The sequence below is a fragment of the Canis aureus genome, chromosome 28 (assembly GCF_053574225.1).
Source record: "Canis aureus isolate CA01 chromosome 28, VMU_Caureus_v.1.0, whole genome shotgun sequence".
In the NCBI taxonomy this organism is placed as follows: domain Eukaryota; kingdom Metazoa; phylum Chordata; class Mammalia; order Carnivora; family Canidae; genus Canis; species Canis aureus.
In genome coordinates, this window is record NC_135638.1 from 27,691,551 (window position 1) to 27,708,543 (window position 16,993).

At 32.3% G+C, this 16,993-nt stretch overlaps 1 long non-coding RNA gene across 1 annotated transcript; it reads right to left on the reverse strand.

Annotated features, from left to right (window-relative positions):
• Positions 1 to 4,540: 4,540 nt before the first annotated feature.
• Positions 4,541 to 16,749, reverse strand: LOC144300220 (uncharacterized). The gene is made up of 4 exons (XR_013366809.1): positions 16,701 to 16,749; positions 16,101 to 16,285; positions 5,861 to 5,941; positions 4,541 to 4,924 (listed from the first exon to the last, which is right to left on the reverse strand). It is a non-coding gene; the product is annotated as an uncharacterized LOC144300220 (long non-coding RNA).
• Between the last annotated feature and the right edge of the window lie 244 nt (positions 16,750 to 16,993).

Consider the following 16,993-nt stretch of genomic DNA (forward strand, 5'->3'; position numbering starts at 1 on the left):
AAGCACTGAATAACAATGGACAGAGAATTATATATTTAGTACTTTCCTTGACCTACAGCATTAGAACATAAGCTTTCAAATAAAGATTGCAAAAAAAAAAAAATCCCATTTAATTGTTCTTAGTTCTGCCATTTGCATTGTTCGTGTGTGCCGCACCTTGCAATCCTAGCATATAGTGTTCTGCAAGGGTAGATTTGCTATGGATTCTGCTGCTCCTGGCAACACTACTATCGACTATAACTCAGAAATACCAGATGGCTGACTGTAATCAAACAATAATGTAACAGAGAAAGATTAATCCTTATTTTTGAATATGATGTTAAGCTTTTGCAAACCTATTTCAGGTTAAGCTCAGGTGATTGATTTATAGTACCATAGACATGTAAAAAAGTAGAATTTGGGGATATTGGAATTACAGGTCTAGATTTGCCAGTATTTACTGTGGTGAGAATCTCAGAATATGATCTCAACTCACCCCTATAATGTGTCCATATCTATGTATAACTAAAAGAAAAGTAAGTTTAAGTATGCATTGCATTTACAACCACAATGAAAGCCTTCTTTCATTTCATGAATGAGGCAGAGTCAGGCTCTCCTTTGTTCTACTTGTACCTCATTCCTAGCATAGCACTTGTTGGAATTATTAGTTTATCTTTGTCCCTTCATAAGTTCTGTGAGAATAGGAACTAGGAACTGTGCTTTTCATCTTTGTGTTCCCAGCAACAAGACACACACTTTTGTTTAATTAATGAATATATAAAATTGGTATCATGGAATCTGGCAATTATAATTTTCCTCAAGGTCTTTAGTATTAACTGGCATCCCTAGTTATAAGTCTAATAAATGATTTTAAAATACAGTTTTGTTTCTATAATACAGCCCAGCGCTAAGCAGGTGGTACTTTTAAAGGCCTGTGGAAGTGCATTTGATTAACTGGTTCCATGCATTAAGAGAAAATTGATCATTGAATTTTCTTTATTGTCCATTTCCTTAAAAATTGAGCTAAATTTTTACTGTCATAGAGGTGTCATTTATTTAGGTAATGTGTCCCAGAAGGCAACTTTTATTTCTTAAAAATAAATGCCCTTGCAATTTTAAAGTTGTTTCCAAATGAATAGTGTGTGGCATCAGAGAGATCTTGGCATCAGCCCCTCCTGCTCTCCTTGAAGCCTCTTGAAGGCCAGGTGCTTGGATGTCTTGTTCCACTGAGACATCACCACTCATCACCTTATTTTCTTGCCTAGATCCTAAAAATAAATTGGGTAGAGTAGCACACACATTTATGTTCTCCACCTCACTTGTGTTTTTGGTGTTGCTATCTAGCACTCCTTTCTTTCTAGTCAGTTCCTACCTATTCTCCACAAATGTTATTTCAAGATAGCGTTGCTTTAAAATTTGACCCCGCCAAAACGTGTGTTCTCTCTCCATTGCTGTCCCTCATGTCAGGAGGATCCCTGGTTCCTGGTCCACAGAAAGGTTAGAAGTCATTAGGCAGGAATGCCACATCTCTTCTGCCCCACATCCTGTTACTTTATTAAGGATTTCTTCTTTTCCTAGAACAGTACTTGCGTCGTTTCCTGCCTACATAAGAGAATATGTGTAGTACTGACCATCTTTCTCTTACATCTTCCTTCTCTAGTAGTTCTTTTCTCTCAGCAGTTAAGCAGGCTCAAATATCTCATGTATTAAAAATCCTCATATTTCCTTAGCTTATGCTGTACTTATTATAGCTAAATTTTATGTACTCCTGTTATATTTTCCATCTTCTTCTTCCTTTCATTCCTTCATATGCTGAATTGATTTCCAGCTTATTGAACTTTGTCCCTGAAACTCCTTCAGAAAGGTCAGAAATGCTTTTTTTGTAGAAAAATCTGTGAATACCTTTCAAAATTTATCCTACTGACAAGTGGCAGTTCTTCTCGAAGCTAGTCTCGAGCCCTGTCTTCTACTCACTGTCACATGTTCCCTGGATGATCTTATTCATTCTTTGGCCTTGAAGTTCAGTCTTTTTTTTTTTTTTTGAGTCGATTTGTTTATAGCTTTCAACTTTATATCCCAGATCTCTCTCCTGAGCTTCCCTTGGTGCCCAGTGTTTTTCTGGAGATCTCCACTTAGAGTTTCATATAAATATCAAACTCTATGTGTCTCCACAAAAGCTATTATTTCCCTCCCCCCCACACCCTGATATTTTCTTTACTTGTGATTTATATATAACAGTGAGGGGCAGCACCCAGTTGCCCAACCTTGTGTGTTTTCCTGGACAACTCTCTCTATTTCCATGTTCATATTCAGTTAACCACCCCGTATAGTGAATATTATCTCTAAATATCCCTAAGTAGTTTAAATCCTCTGTATGCACATGATCCCTTTCCTACTTCAATCATCACTCTCTCACTGGGAATGCTAATTCATCCAACTGGTTTCTCCACCTCCAGGCTGCCTTGCTATAATCCTGTCTCTATGCTGCTGCCAGAATGATCATTCTTGAGGATCTAACCAATGTATTACTTGCACTAAGAACTGTTTAGTGACTCCACGTTGCTTCAGCGTAAAGCACAAGCTCCTTAACATGGCTTACAAGTCCTTCATGATTTGTTCCCTATATATCACCCCACCCTCATCCTTTGTCAATTTAAGCTCTCTCTCGAGGCTCCAGCCTTTCAACACTACTTTCAAATGCTCAACATGCCAGGCTCCCTCTCATTTCTGGGATTTCACATATGCTGTTTCCTGTGCCTGGAATGTTGCTACCAATCTCTCAACTGGAACTTTTAATTTTCAGCTTAGACATTAATTACTAAAAGTCCTTCCCAATAACTTGAGTCAGGTTTAGGTGCACTTCTAAATACCTCCATAATATTCTACATCTTCATCTATTATACTGTCAGAGGTCATCTGTATTTCCCCTATACTGTAAGTTTTATAAGGCATGATCCATACCTGTTTTGCAGTTTTATTTCTAGAAACTGAGATACCTTGGTGCTTAATGAAAGTTACCTGAATAAATGGATGTTTGTGTGAATAAATGAATCAAATTCCTCTTTTTGTAATTTATATTGCTTGGTTTCATTCATTCTGTCATTAGGAAGCTTTTCATGTCAGTTCAGATGTCTTATCTCCTTAAAATCTATATAAGACTAGCTTGAGCCCACATTTCTGTGTTTCTAGAAATTCAAGTTCATTTCCGAATTTTGTCATATTTCTGATAGACTTTTGCTGTCATGAATAACTGGATCCTCAACTCTGGTGACTATGATTTGTTTCCTCATTGTTAGTCCAGATATGAAACTCAGGTCTTTTCACAATTTTCAAAAAATACTATGTATAATACTTGTGAGTATGGGAAATTTTATTCAAACAAGGGGTGGGATAATATAAGAGGAGATATGGTGGGTTTTATATTTCAGCAGTGCAGACAGCTTCGGATGGATCCTACCACCACCAGGGGTCTCCAACTGGTCCATTTCAGAGATTCCTTTCATCATCTTTATGTGGTCTTTTTCTTTATTTGCTCTTTCTCAACTCTCTAGCAAAGACCAAATTCCTCTTCATCTTGTACAAAATGATTTAGCTGTTCTTCTTCCCCTGCTGCCTATGCTCTCACTTTCCAATCCATGCCTTCAGCTCTCGTTGTTTATCTCAAATAGCTTATTGAGATATTTTTCCAATCAAAGGCAATTCCTTTCTTAAAATAATGCCTTTTTAGTCTCATTATGATTCTTTTATTCATTCCTTCATTCAACAAATATTTATTGAGGTGTGTGCTATGCTTACCGCTATGCTAGGTATTGTGGATACAGAAGTTAAGAGGATGGAGTCCTTTATCTTAAAGAACTCAGTCTTGTGGGAAAAACAGATGTGTCATGTATGGAGATATGCATAGTGCTGAGGGAACACAGAGAAGGGATTGCTACACTAGTCTAGGATTGCAGACTTGTGTCAGCCTGAGGGAGCTTGAGGAATGACCAGCCTAGAGAAAAGAGATAGTATGCTTGAACTTCATTTTCCAAATTTTAGTTATGAAAGGCAGGAAGTGGTGGCACTTGAATGAGAAGAGGGCTCTGGATGATATCCATTTGCTCACTTTATAGCCAGCTTAAAGATTTTTCTGAAGAAACAAATGAATAGCTCAAAACACTGAGCATTCTAGATTTGTCAGTTGTGAATCTACTTCCCTCACTAATCAGAAGGTAACCTTGAGCAAACTGTATAACTTCCGCCACTCCATCTCTTTGCTTTTTAAATGAGAGGGAAGCACTTACACTCTTTTGCAAGTTATTGTAAGGATCAAGTGAGATAATGTATGTGTGTGTTATTTAAAAGAAATATTAAAAATACATGAATGTAAGCTATTCGTCAAGAGCTAGGATATAAACTTAATGTTCAGAAATTAAAAGCTGTTGTATTTACGAACAAAAAGTTCCAAGCCTTAAAAAGATTCCATAAATATGGGTACAGTGATTCACAAAGTAGATAAATAAATACAAAATCTTTTATAGCCAAGTTCATTTTATTTCGTATTTACATGTACTTGGCAACATTTCTAAATCAATGATGCAACAGAAAGATGAGCCACAGTAAACCTGACTCTGATTTTTTTTTTTTTTTAAGTTGAGCAGATTGAAGATGATGAGTCCAGGATTCTTAATACTGATGGTGGTTCCAAGTTTTTGTCCATTCAATCTGATGGTGCATTCTGCCTGGAGAGAGTCCCCCTTTTCATGTGTGTTTAATGACAAAAGAATGCTTTCAAACTGTGAGTCAATTTACTAAACAGCAAACTGTAACATCCCTGAAGGCCACACACATACAAAAAGGCAAACCAAGATCTATAGAAATGATCCCAAGCCATTAGCTGGCTCTGGGCTGAAATTGTTTCAGGAAACATTGCCAGAGGTACAGTGTAACTTTAAAACAGAAAAGGCTGCAGGATAAATAATGGGAAAAAATTACTATGATTGATACAGATCAGTATATAACTCTCAAAAGAAACATTTTATAACAATACACTAGGCTCAGAAATTATTTGCTGATAAGCTTCTTTTCTCAAATACAGAATGAACTATTATTTGCAATTTAACCTTTCAAGTTATGAAAAAAAGAGCAATGTACAAAAAAGAAATCTAAGTTATTATCTCCCATCCATTTAAAGTTAAAAACTTCTAACAAAGTATCTTTTTAATGAGCAAAATCATAGTGAGTGGAATTTAATTATTACTATTTCTTTAATTAAATGTTCCATATGTCTTATACTTACAATCATAATTTGGGAAATAAGGTTGCTTAAAATTGATTTATTTAGTATATTTTGGTGTGTCTTAATTAACATTCATCTACTTTATTTAAAGACTTGAAGCTTAAAATTCAGTGGTTCAGTTCTGGGATAAAAACAAATGGATAAAATCAACAATAAACTTGATTCAGTCTTCTATTTGATATTAATCTTTAAAATAGAAACTATTCTTCTATTTTAATTCAAAGTGAACCAAGGAGTGTTAGTATAAACTATAATTTCCACCTGAAAAACAAATATTTAATAGAATTTCAAAGCTATTACAAAATAATGCAATAGCAACCAGCCTTCTTTCTTCAGGATTTGATAAAGTATTTGGCTAATTTTATATAATAATACTATATAAAACTTTCATTTGACCAAATGAAATTTTAGTTTATGATTTCATGTGAATAGAAATTGAAATGTGAGCTAATGTTGTATTATTTTGCCCATGTTGAATGTAACTAATCGTATGTTAGGCCAACTTCATTCAAGATTAGTGCAATTATGAAATTATTAAGTTCTATAAAAGTGGCTTTGGTCACTTGATCTACTATTGATTGACTCAACTAAAAGTAAACTCACCTATTTATAGAAATTTTTCTCTTCCAAAAGAATATTTTTTGAAAAGTTAAAAGTTTCATAATTAAACCTTCTATCTTCAACCTTTAGAAAAGGGAGAATACATCCAAATAAGAATTGTACAACAACCCTATAGCAATAGAAATTCTCATATAAACACAGTATTCTCAAGAGAGTATGAAAGGAAAGATGTCTTAAAAATTATGGTGATTTAATTTTATTTTGCCCTAGAATGACATTCTCTTGAGTATTTGTGAAAATGAAGATGAATATGCAGGGATACATTCGGTTGATTTTGTGCCAGATGGCCAGTTGCAGAGGCTGAACTAAGCTGAACTGATTGATTCGTTTTTGCCATATTGCATGCTGGCGTTTACCACCGTCACATCATTCAAGTAGTAACATATTTGGTAGGTTGGGTTTTTTTTAACCATTTTTAAAAACTTTCTTGTGATGACCTCTGCTTTCAAACACATCTTTTCCTTTGTTATGTCAAATGGTCAGCTCTGCTAAATAGTTCTTTAAATTTAACTTTCAACATACTCTTTTGTCTTCATAGGATAAATTATTTATATTGATATTAAATATGTGAGTTAAAGTAAATAAAAATAATTACCTATTTAATGCTTGGAATAAATCTGTAGTAAGTGATAATTATGATTCAAATTAGTAAGTCCACAATAACTTTAAAGAAATATAGAAGACACAGTTCCTACCTTCAAGATGCTTGCATACTAACAGGGCAAAGAAGACAAACAAGTCTGTTTTAATATTGCTGTTTTAAGTACTTTGGTGTCTACATTAGACATAACTACCTAGCAATCTATAGAAAAGCCAAGTGCTTAAAAAGTGAAAATATACATGTTCAGAGTCCAGAGTAGGCTATTCCATTATAACAATACCTTAATAGCCTTGTGGAGTATTTTGACAAGTCCTCATTTATTATGATTATTCTCTGTTTTGTTCATAAGTACTCTACTTTTTTGAAGGTAAAGAGAAACAAAGTGTGAGATGTTCCAATGCTGGAGTGCATGAGAGATGCAATCACATATACACAAATTCTCTTTCATTTACTATTTATTCTCTTCTATAGGCTTCTTCCATCATCTAACATGAGTAGGTTTTGAATATAAGCTGTTGTCTAGAGACTGATAATTTAAGAGGAAAACAGTGGCAAAAACAATTACCAGAACTCTGAAGAAGGAAAAGAATCACTAAGGATTACTGTATTTTTCACTCATATGCATTAAACTCAAAGGAGAAATTTTATTTTCAAAATTTTAGTGTCTCTCATTTTTAATATATTTTACATGGATCACTATACAATGAGACAATTGTTTAAAGAATTGTATATTTAGCATAGTCTTCAAATGTTTTCCAAGAGTAAGATGTTCTTGGTACTAACCTCAAACAAGCTTATAAAAAGAGAGAACAATCATCATAACCCTAACAAATCATAAAAAAAGGATTTTGTATTCTTTACTGGCAGAAAATTTCACAATATTAGGAGAGAAACAGAGCCTGGAAAACACTTTTCAGGGAAAAAAAAACAAATTATCTCTGTGCATGAGATATCAAGTTTTGAATTTTTAGTTATTTATCCTCCATAGAAATTTTAGAGAAAAATGTAGGAAAACAAAAAGGATTATCTCAAGGTGCATAAGGCCAAATTCTAATCTGTTTAGGTTCTCATTTATATGTTTATCAAGATTGTGTAATATCTTCTGTGAATGATGGGTGGGTGAAAAATTTAATAACGAAACAGATTTTATTGTGAAAAGAGGACTAAAAATAGCATTACCTAGAAATGAAATTTGGCCTTTATTATTTGAGTTGAGAGAGAAAAACTTGTCAAATTATTCTGAGACATTAGTGGGTTTTTTTTTTTATCTTGTGAAACTTGAGACTGACTGCAAATACATATTTCCACTCTGCCAAAAATTCCCATGCCATCCATGTTACCTATAGTGATTTGTTGAGTCAAGCAGAGCAGTCAGCCCCGCAGACTATAGGATTGAAAGAGATTAAAGCCGTGAACCTACAGTACTTTATTGACCTAGGTCCGCACATTAACCTGATCTGATCCTGTAATTACTATGAATAGAATAGGGCTTACAGTTCTCCTTAATAACACCCCATGCTTTTTTATTCTATAAAGAGATTTTCTATTCATGTTCTTTACTCCTTTTCAGATTTACAGATTTGTAGCAAGAAAGAATGTGTGTGGCTTTGCTGACACACCAGGAGAGAAAGATACCTAATGTTCATGGGCAGTAAGTGACATAGTTCATTATGTCCAAGTTTTTTTTTTTTAACTTAACTTACTTGAAAGTTTTGTCCCATATTTCCAATTAGCCAGATATTCTCCTGCACTTTAGGAGTAATAAAAATTGAGTTACAAACATTGGTTAATTATGAAGAAAGATTGGCTTTAAATTTAGAGAAAGGTTAAAATACCATAATTTCAGAGCATTATTCTGATTTTAACTTTTAGAGTGCATACATTTAAAATTATATGGAAAGCCATCACCTATTTTAACTGATTCAAAATGATATATAGTCAGAGAGATCATGTATGAAAGTGATACACAATGGCATAATTAATAATCAGTATTGTCTTTCAATTTAGAAAAACAGCTGCAGCTAGCTGATAAGGTCTATTTTGAGAATAAAGTAATATCTGACTATTAATAATTATGATTTACGGTAATAAAAGATAGTGATGTAATCATTGCACTCTTAAAAATAAAGTCTGTAGTAGTTGGCTTAGTTAATCATTAAAATGTAAACAATAGCCGATATTAAGAGTTGGCAATTTAGGTTATCACAAAGTCTTTGAAAATACAAAATAAGTATTTTAATAATACAAAATAAATTACAAAATATATAATAATAATTACTTGTACACTATAGCTTATAATTTTCATTACAATTGTGCAAATTTCAAAAGCACATTCAGAAATGATGAATGTCCTTGTGAGTAACTGAGTGAGTGAAAACAAAATGCCTGTTATGAGTCTAGGTGAGAGAATTTAACATATTAGAGAACCATCTTTACAAGTGTTACATTCAACACCTCAAGTAAAAATACGTTTTGTTAGATTTCTATGAATATTATATTTGTCAAAATAATTATCTTTTAAAAGTGTCAGCATGAGTCATTCTTTTCCACAAGAATAAATAAAATAAGCCCATTAAGAGAATAAATTATGTTAGTTAAATTTTTTGAACAAATATTTAAAAATCAAGTATGTTCAAGAAAAAATGTGAGCCATAAAATAGAGTAATACTTTGACAGTTATGGGATATTGGGTGGATAATATAATTTCATTTCTTTTTAAAGTTCCTGTTTAGAGCAATTAATACAAGTAGAATATAGCATTTAATATCAGAACTTTGTTTTAAAATCTTTTATCATAATTTTCTCATCCTCCCAAATAGAGGGATTATTATAAGTCAATTTGATTAGTCTGTCAAAAGCCTCTTTCTCTGTTGCACTTTACTAAGTGTATGAATAATCTATATCATGGCTTTTAAGAAGTAAGAATTTGAAATTAGGCAGGTTAAGAGTTTGCCAAACAAATGCAGTTTGCTGGTATTGGTTGTGAGAACTATATTGCTCTAAAAGTATTGTGTGCATAAAATCTATTTAATAGTGTGATTCTTTGATGCTATTTTGGTATTTGAAGTTATACTATTGAGAGAGTATTGATACTCTAATTAATGAAATTGTTAAAATATTTCGGGCTTAAAATACAAGTTAGCAATTAGTGACTTTAAAATAAAGTGTGTATATATTTTATACTTTGCAGTAGTATGTACGGGTAAGAGATTCACAGTGAAATCCCATCTTTTTGGTAGCTATTTTTACCATTAAAATGAAAAAGCATTTGGAAACAGTAGGGTAGTTTTTATCTCTAGGATTAAAAAGAATCTGAAGAGAAAAATGGATTCATATCATGTTCTTTTTGGGTACTAAACCTAGAGAAATATATAGCAGTTGATTTATTGTAAGTGGGTTGAATTTTCTCTCCTGGTGGGCTTTTCAAACCTTTAGTTGCTGTTCTTATCCTTGCTGTGTGAATATCATTTTTATATCACTTTTTGTTAAAAGGAATTTCCCATGAAAGCCCACAAAAGTAGCCTGGAATGTGATTATCCTCTTTCCATGAAAATTTTGATGGGTTTGGGTCAGTATTACATTTCTGTTCACTGATTTACTTTGCACCAGTCTCTATAATAAGGGAATTGTTCATGAATGAGGGTTGGCATTATAGCCTTTAGGACCAGAGAGGATTTCCTCTGTAAAACACAAAAGGACTAAAATGACAGTAATAGGAAACCATGCTATTAGAAAAGCATACGAGATTTTGGTAAATTTTTATGGCTATAGTAGATGATAATGTAAACATTTTCCCTCCCCATCTTGGAAAAAAATTGGTTACTAGAGAGGGTAGAGGAGAAAAAGTGTTTTTCGAAGAAAAAAAAAAAAAAACACCTCCCAAGTACTTATTTTAGGCTGTTCAGTTTTAAAATTTGTTACATCACTTGAATTGTCTCTAGCCCAAACCTATTTATCTTATTAAGAAAGAAGCTAGAATGCGATTAGGGCCTTTAAGTTAAAGATCAGGATAAATAAGTAGTATATTTTAAAATGTAACTACTATTGTGTCTTACTGCCATAAATGTAGATTTGTAAATAATAAATCATATTTTGTATAATCATTTACAGAGTTAATTACAATAATGTTGCATTGGAATATAGACTGAGAGTCCTGATAAGCTTGCTCTCAGACCTTAGAAGTGATATTCACTGTAGGCAGAGGTTTTGCAATTTTGTTTTAGAAAAAAATGCGGCTTTTAAATGCTTGCTGCTTTACAGCTATAAATAAATATTTATTTTGAGTTAGTAATATACATATATATAACGCAATATTTTGCCTTAAAATATAAAACCTTTGTGCTATTATAATTTTGTGCCATTGTAAATTGGCCTATATTTTCCTATTGCTAAGAATCATACTAATATTAATTTATAACATTGCACTTTTAGCAGTAACTTTAGCGGATCTGACATTAAAGACTATAAAAGAGGGCTATCAGTTGAGTAATTTTCTTTCCAAATATAAACTAAAGCAGTGACATTCATAAGTGTATATTCAGAGAGCTAAATCTTATAAGTGATTTAGCTTTTTATTAAAAATTATTATATAAGATGAATTTTTGAATCTTTTCTGTGCAAGAATACATTTTAATTTTATTATACATTAGTATTTTCGAGTTGGCTGTATGGGAATTATGAGAAGGCTCACAAATGCCTATGGAGGTTTTTCTTTTTTCTTTTTTTAAACTAGCTTTTGTTTTCTTTTTTTTTCTATTATTTTTGGGACACATATATTTATTATACAAGTTGCACTCCATAAGGTTTATATACTTAGTGTCGCTATTTTTATTCATTCAAATGTAGGTCTGTTGGGCAGGGAAGCATTTAAACACACTTTTTTCCTCTTTAGTAGAAAATATGTTTCCATTTAAAAGAAAAATATCAAAACAGATTAGATGGCGAAACAGAATACTGGCTGAGTGTTCTGAATGATGCAAATAAAAGTAAAAATTGAATTAAAAATGAGGATACCCAGCAAAACAAAAACTTCACTGAATTCAAGAAAGCCCTTCTTAAACATTAGTATTGGTTGTAGCTTTGAATCACTTATGCAGAATTAATGGTGGGCATTGCTACATTCTAGATAATTGATCTCTTTTGGTTTGATAAGCATGTTAACAGCATGAGTAATACATGTGTTTTTGGGCAAAATTCTTGGCTATAGGGACATAAGCAGGATTTCCATTTTCTAGCTTTCTAGGATGTATTTCTTTTATAGGTCCTCAAACACAGGTATGCCGGGGTTCTGGAAAACAAAGTATGTGGCTATTTCCCCCCCATCCACTGAAGTTGATTACATTCATTATATCATTGCAATACTTTAGTCACACCAAATTTTACCATTGATACATGTGTAATTGTGTGAGCATGAGTGTGTGTCTATGTGTATGCGCATATGTATGTCTAAATTAGCCATAGATTTCCAGGGAGGAGGACCTTTACCTAAAGAAAGGTTACATAAATGTATGTCACATACCTATTTAAACAAGTCTGTTATTAGTAGTGTAGTATATGAAATTAGGGCTATGATCATGATTTTACAAGATTACAAATAGTTACAACTTACTGAGCACCAACTTCATGTCATGTACTTTTCATACATTTACTCCTAAATGGTAGCTATTATCATTCTAATTTTATAAGGAAAATTAAGGATCAGAGAGGTTAAGTGACTTGCCAGATGTAATGCCACCAGTACATGTGAGATTTTATCAATGTCCATTTAAATCTACTTGGCCTTTTTATTCCACCATTTGTAAAAGATTTAAAATTTACAAAGCATCCTGATATAAAGGATTCTAATATCATGAGTTCTAATAAAAAAAATTCTAAAATGCTTGAAAGGCAAATGAATTTGTTGGCATTTGGGGTAGCTCCACACTTGATAAGGTTGACAAGGATAAATACATATTATTTTACATTTTATAGAAAGGCTTTTTAAAGGGGCTGTAGGATCTACATACTTTATCCAATATAAGTGGCCTATTGGGCATAGGTGTTTCAAATGTAGTCTTCTATTTGCAAATCAGAACCAAGCACTAGATAATGCAGGAATGAATGAGATTAGAAAAGAGATATGAAAGATCTCTTCTTGAATTTTGCTCTAAAAAAATGACAAAACTTCATTTATACATCTAAATTGCCAGGTGGATTGAAAGCAGGTAGATACTGGATGTTGTCAACATTTTTTAGAATTCCTTTATTTTCTATCTATTTGAGAGAGAAGCGTATTTTTTTTTTTTTGCTTTTTGATATTATTATTAAATTATAGACTTATTTAAAATTTTAAATGTGAACAATTATTTTTAGGCTTTTCATATGCTTTCTGAAATAGATTGGGGAAATGATTTTGTTTTTGCAGTTAATTTCCATTTTTTGCTGTTTTTCTATGTATTCTAAAGATATAATGATGATATAATAAATATATATTTAACAGTATTGGGAGAAAAATGCATTGTGCTAGCCTTAGAATACCAAAACGCTATGAAACTCCTTTACTTCCAATCTGGCCATTCTATCAACTGTAAGGAGGTGGAGGGATTGGGAGAAGGAAATTTAATCACGAAGTATTTCAGGCACCCCAAATTGTCATTATAAGTCACATGAGTAAAATGGCTGGGAGATCCAGGTCCAAGGTGTAATCAACCAAATTATTTTAAATGAATTGTAGGATTTCATACTTTCAGTGACAGTGGCAAATGACTGTGCTTTCTTAGCAATTCATTCAAATTAGTGATAGAAAAATGAACAAACCCAGAATAGGGGCTAGGTACAGTCCTTTAAAGAGGGTAATCTTTTATAGCCAGACATAATGTTACTTTTGTTGTACTCTTGGCCAAAAAATTTAACCTAAACCTAATTGTTAAAAAAAGAAGAAGAAATTTAAGTTGTGGGACATTTAAATGACCGACATGAGTTCTTTAAAAAAATTAATGCATGCAAGACAAATGCTGAGCAACTATTCTAAATTAAAGGTGGTTACAGAGATCTATATAACTAAATGCAATGTATACTCCATAATTCTTGATTGGATTCCAGATTCCTTCTCCCACCACCAAATAAACTGTAAAGGGTATTACAAGAGAAGTGGATAAATTTTACATATGGATTTTAAAATAGATAATACTATTATCGTAACACGTTAATTTGATTGGGTGTGGTAATGATATGGTGGTTTAAGTAGCAGAATGCCATTGCTCTTTGGAGGCACAAGCTGAAGTATTTAGAGGAGAGATGTCATGATGTTTTTAAGCTAAAGTTCAAATGGTACAGCATAAGAAGATATGTTTCAGGTTGAAACACAATATTGCCAACATTCAACAATTTTTGACTAAGAGAAAGCAAATGTGGCAAAAATGTTAGCAATTGTTGAGTTAACTGAAGGATATATGGGTATTTGTTATACTATTCAAATCTTCTGTAACTATAAAACTTTTCAAATAAGTTGGAAAAAAATTACTTTTTGTTTTATTTTAGTGAGCCATGAAAACACAATTTAGTTGAAACTGGCATCCTACATTCAATGTACACAAGCTAATTCCTATTATTCAAGCGAAATAAAACCTTCTCATTCTCAGTCACGGGAAGTAGTATTCAAATTGTCTAAATAATTAGCTTCATGGATTCATGTCACTTTTACAGAAAATAGCACAATGGTTCATTCACCAGAAAACCATTTTGAAGTGTATTTTGTATCTCCAACTATAGGTGTATCCTTTACTATATTAATTGGGATGTATTCTATTATTATAGAACTCAAAGACTCCAGTGCTTGATCAGTTTGGGAATGGGAAATATAGATCCTAATGTTAGTTTGATATTGTGCAAACTAAAATTTTTGTTGTTAAAGCATCTTTATTATATGATTTGAAATATCTTTCAGATTAATGTAAACTGTGTTGGGAAATGATCACTATATTTTTAAAAATCCAATATGATTTTTACCTTTCTTATTATCTAGTAGACCTGGTTTTATATCCTGATGGGTAAATTTGTATTTACTTGAGTGTGAGTTCTCTGCCCTATATTCTGGTAAAATGCAAACTGTAATGACTAGGCCATAAGTACCAGTCTACAGAACTGCAAAGAGACCCCTTTTGTATATATCAGGTTGGGGATTTGTTTTGTGGTGATCACCCTTTCTGATTTAAAGATTGCATGACAAGGAACTATTAAAGTAAAGGGCAAAGAATTCAATTTCTTGATGTCGCTTTTCTTGGACAGGCTTTAAAAATAGGTCACTCAGTGTTATCTGGATTTGTGTATTACAGCAGCACCTGCTAACGCTGCTGTGCTTAAGGGTATATCAGTGTTTTCATTTTCAGGGTTTGTAGACTGTATTTTGATTCTCTAAACCTAAATAAGCTTCCATCCAAATGGTAGTGAACGAGGTCTGTGGGAGGATGCATGTTTTTATAGTCTACTGCAATTAAAAAATGAATGTTTGCTTTAATATACGCTAAGAGGTAAAAAATGAAAACATCAGATTAACAAAATCATCCTAACATTGGATAACTCAACATTTGGTTCTTTTTGAAAAGGTCTATGAATTGTGCAATTAGGTATCTACTTAAAGATCCATTAAAATGGTAATTATAAGTTTCTGAAATTTGTGTGTGTTATATTTTAATCATGAACATATTAATGTACTACCTTTCAGCTATTGTTAAATTTCACCTTTTAAATGTGTCTAAGTAAGGCTTTTTAGAATGGGCAATTATGCTTTATTATCATATACTATTCTACTAATGTAAAGATAATACCACTAATACTTTCTATGAACATATATATGTATATATATGTAGGTATGTATGTATATACACATATATACACAGAAAGATTTTTATATGCTACTATTTAATTCAAGAAATATCTTTTCTGACATGTCTGGGGTATAAGTTTCTAAGTGATAGATAATAAAAAATAGTAATGGTTGTTTTCTACATAAATATTAAAACTAGAGAACTGTCTTTAACACTTGATACCACCTATATCTAAAAGTTTTATGAAGGGCTTTATTTTAACACAGCTCCATTTCAGCAATTTATATATAAGGACAGAAATGTATTTGAGAAATCTTTTATTTAGTGGATTAATGATTATTTTTAAAAATCCAAAAGCTAAAAATAAAAAGTTGGCCGTTCTATATTGTAGAGCAAAAATACTATGCTGCCACTAAGATCTAATTAAATACAATAAAAGCTACTTACTTTCTTGTCTGCTAGTATTACATCATATAAATTAGAAAGCAAATGGTTAAATTGCCTTAAGTAAAATATTGATTTTTTACTGATAATTCTTAGCTTTCAGTGAAGAAGCGTTGTATCTCCAAATGAGACATTGAAATATCAGGATAAGAGTGGTAAATGATTACTTTTTGGTGATGTTTTAAACCTACAGTTGTAAAAATATGGTCACCTAATGCTATGTTGTAAATGATTTCTAAGTTAGTATTGTGCTCATGTCTTTTATATAATAAACATATCAGATATTGTGGTATTGAAGATTCTTGCAATATTCAGGTTTACCAGGGTTAGATTAAAAATTGTTTGAAAGAAGTATCAGTGATGATTTTCTTACCATCTTTGCTCTTGAGTTTTCTTTTTAAGGACTGACATTGGGATCACATGCAGCAATCTTTAAGGATGATGGGATGGGTTAAGGATAGAGACTTAAGATGGCTTAACTGGCATTTCTGCTTACATTTTAAAGGCTCGGATCAGTGTCATCAGAGGCATCCTTGTGGTCTATCCTGCCCGACACAACTGAAAATATTAGAAATACAAATGGAACTTCGGGACAGAGGCCACATTTTACATGTTAGGTTAATTTATATTTGGGCTAAGTTGCTTGTTTCATACAAAGGTTTCTATGGGCATTGATTTTTTTTCCCTGTTGACATTAAATGAGAAAGCAAAAAAAAATTTTTCCAGAAAGCCAACAGTTTTCAACGTAAATGGGTTCAGACTTAATTTTAATGGAAGTGAAACATAGTCAATAGAGGCAAATTAAAACCATATAATTTTGTAATCTTAGTTTAGCTATAATTGCAGCAATAAAACAGTGGAAAGAATAATTGTGGAACATATGTTTGTGAGTGACATTATCTAGGTGACTTCCCCTTTACGGCAATGTGCTGTCCTATTTGTTTCCCCCTCCCTATGTATTGGAATGACAAACCTGCAAGCCTGGAGTTAATGCTGATTGCAGCAGCTGCTTACACATGGAGTCTCCATAGCAACTGTGAAGGTTGCCATGCAACCATATTCTTTTAGGGACAGTGAAAATGCCCAAAGGCTTACTAAAAATACATGGGGAAAAAATCTGAAATTTTCTTACTACTTTTAGTGGTTATAAAGAACTATGATACAAGTTGAAAGCACAGGTCAAGCAAATAAAAACCCAGCCCTGACCTTTCAAAAATTGCTTGCTGTTGCCTGAAATCTCAAGCTTTATTCACAGAGATGACTTTT